This window comes from Cyprinodon variegatus, unplaced genomic scaffold (assembly GCF_000732505.1).
Source record: "Cyprinodon variegatus isolate N-32 unplaced genomic scaffold, C_variegatus-1.0 Scaffold345, whole genome shotgun sequence".
Taxonomy (NCBI): Eukaryota; Metazoa; Chordata; class Actinopteri; order Cyprinodontiformes; family Cyprinodontidae; genus Cyprinodon; species Cyprinodon variegatus.
Window position 1 is genome coordinate 255,297 of NW_015150798.1, and position 3,068 is coordinate 258,364.

The window sequence follows — 3,068 nt, forward strand, 5'->3', positions numbered from 1 at the left end:
CAAACTACAGTCTCATTCCAGAGCATGATCAAACAGGTGATTCTATGAATGAAATTAAAAACTTAGTGTATTATAATACTGATTTACATAACATATTAACCCAAACTGATGGCCTTTAGGTGAACCAGTACCAGTTAAGAGCCAAAGCAATGTGTCATACATAAAGTTTGAAGAATGTCAGTCATAAGACTAATATAAACAACCAAAAGGTTATCATTACTGCATCACATACAGAGGTTACATTTAATGTAAAGTATCCTTGACTTTAAAATGCAGCATATTACCTTGCTGTTCTTGAACATCCTCTTCCTCTTGGGTTTCATCGCCATATTCCTCCTGCCCAGTTTGCTCTGAGGTATCCGCCTCAGCTTCAGCCTCCAGAGCAGCTTTCAGCCTCTCCATCAGATCCGCCTTCAGGCCTTTCGTATCAAGGCCGCGGCGCTGGAGCTCCTCCTTCAACTCATTCACTTTCAGTTTTTTCACGTCTAAACTCATGGTTGGTCCGTGTGTTATCTGTAGGTTTTGTAGTCTTTCTTGAATAACAGAGCAAGAAACAAAGACACACCACGGTTAACCAAAGTTTCACACTACTGCTTCTGACTTTCAAACTGATCCGCTCTGCGCGGTTTCTCTGCTGAACGGGATACGTAACGGTGCGGCTACGCTAGCTAGCAGCGCTGCACCGACAACACACATTTGCACGACAAAAACAGCCTCCATAAATACACAAGGACACGAATTCACAAAAGGCTTGTTAGTAAATGTGTACCTTCAAGTAAAATCTCTCGCATATATGTTTATATGGCAACTCCTCATTGCAAAGCGCCATTATACAGCTGAGTACGGTAACCTTCTCAGCCTAGCATTAGCTCATTTGCCGCCAAGAGATGCAAAACAATTACCTTTTTCACTGATAATATAAACTTCCTGTGTGTCACTCTGTTTTTTCATACAAACAATGCAGTTACTGCGTCGTAAATATGATTTGCAATGCAGCTATGAAATGAAATATGATGAAAAATAAAGCTGAGGCCTACCTTGTTTGAAGAGAGCTGCGCGGGTAGTCCTCGTAAGAGCCTAAAAGAAACGCTAGCGCCCCCTAGCGTCACGGACTTCTTCTTCTTTCCTTTTATTGGCGAATTGCAAACAACTGACAGCTGCATACCGCCACCTACTGTACAAGAGTTCATAGCTTCACACGTTCCACCTACTATACTTTATTATTTTCTTTTGCGAAAAATAAAAACCAAATCTTTATTAATTACCCTAATTTTCTCTATATATAAATCTGTCCCTAATATTCCTTCAATACTTCATTCTCTTTCCTCTGTTTCTGTTGCATATTTATAACAATTTAGAACTTAGAAAACTTTTATTGTCACGAAATTTCGTTTTGTACAGCTCTCAGAACATTTCCATCCCATAATGTGCAACAGTGCATCAAAACATGATGCACTGCATTTTCTTTTCTGAACCATCTGTGATCAGTTAAAAAAAAACTATAATACAATTGTCTAATATATAAGTTAGTTTTAACCCCAACTTCGTTATATTTCTACTCTCTAATGAGTGCATGTATTTCTAAGTCGACATTTGTTTCTGGAAAAAACCATCGTGAAACCGAACCAATTGGGTTATTTTTAGAGAATGTCTTTTCATCTAACTCATATATTTTTCCCATTCATTTCCTGTCCAGCCAAAGCCATTTCTTTTAAATTTTGAATATTCCCAACAGTTCTTTATTATACTTCCTGCTGGGTTATGTTTACTGCTGTGTTTTAATTCTGATCCAGTAATAAAGTGTTATTTTTTTTGGCTTGTTTAATTTTTAAGGAGTCTCTCCAGACTCTACTAACAGAGCATTGATTGGGTTTGTCTTAGCTGCTCCAGTAACTACTTGTTATGTCCTATATTGCAATGTATCTGTTATTATGTGTAATGTTGATTTTGCTGCTGCACCATATAAAATACGTTCGTAATCTATTGCTGATCTCAAAAGAGCCCTGTAAATATTTAGTAGTTACTCCTTCTTGCCCCCCCAGTCATTCCTAGCCAAAGCTTTCATTATATTTAGACTTAGACAGACTATACAAAATTAAATCTTGATGTATACAGCTTTCAACATTGAATGGCATCTTACAACAGTGAGATGGAACATTTCCATTTATAAAGTGCAGCAGTGATCATAAAAATATGGTGCAAGATGCAATATAAACATTGAGTTTAGTTCTATTTAGAAGGATTTGGAAATTAGCCATGCAGTGCAAATATGATGTTTACAATGTGATGCAGACCCGATTTTAGATTTTAAAAGTTCAACAGTCTAATGGACTGGAGGAAAAGCCGTTGCCGAACCTGCTGGTCTGGCATCAAATGCTTCAGAGTCTCTTCCTAGAGGGGAGCTGAGAGAACAGTCCATGGTGTGGGTGTGAGGGATCAGTGAGGATGTTATGGGCTCGCAACAAGCAGAGCAATGAATGAAATGTTTTTAATGGAGGGAAGAGGAGCCCCAATAATCCTCTCTGCTGTTCTCACCACTCTCCTCATGTTCTTCCAGTCTGAGGCGCTGCAACAACACAGTGAGACATTTATTACTTTCATACATTTTATGTCTAATTGCTTAATATGCATTTTCCCTGTTTATGAACCATCTAGCCATAACCCTAATTATTTGAAATCTGTTCCCCTTTTTTATAGGCTGATCATAGAATATTATTTCTCCTATCCTACTTCTTTTCCCAAATGGAAAAGCAAATAACTGAGGAGTTTTAAATTACATGTGTGGTGTGAAAGCATTTGAAAGCTAAAACATTCGAGATTCTGAAAATATAAATAAAAAAGCATGACAGCATCCTATAAATTTGAACACAGCCTATGGCAGGGGTGCCCAACCAGACCTATTTATTATGGCTATGACAAAAAAAAAAGTTTTAAAAAACACTAATCAAATCATTGATCACGAAAGGCCAACGTCTATTTTCATAATAATAAAATGAAGAGTAAAAAGTATGCAGGGAACCTTTTTTATGCATAGTGATTGCTGGGCATGGTTTGCCATGGTTGCTAGG

General features: G+C 37.6%; 1 protein-coding gene across 2 annotated transcripts in view; it reads right to left on the minus strand.

Moving 5' to 3' along the window:
- The window catches only part of hnrnpul1 (heterogeneous nuclear ribonucleoprotein U-like 1), a 43,983-nt gene that overhangs the window by 14,649 nt on the left and 26,266 nt on the right, over positions 1-3,068 (minus strand). The window lies entirely within an intron of this gene.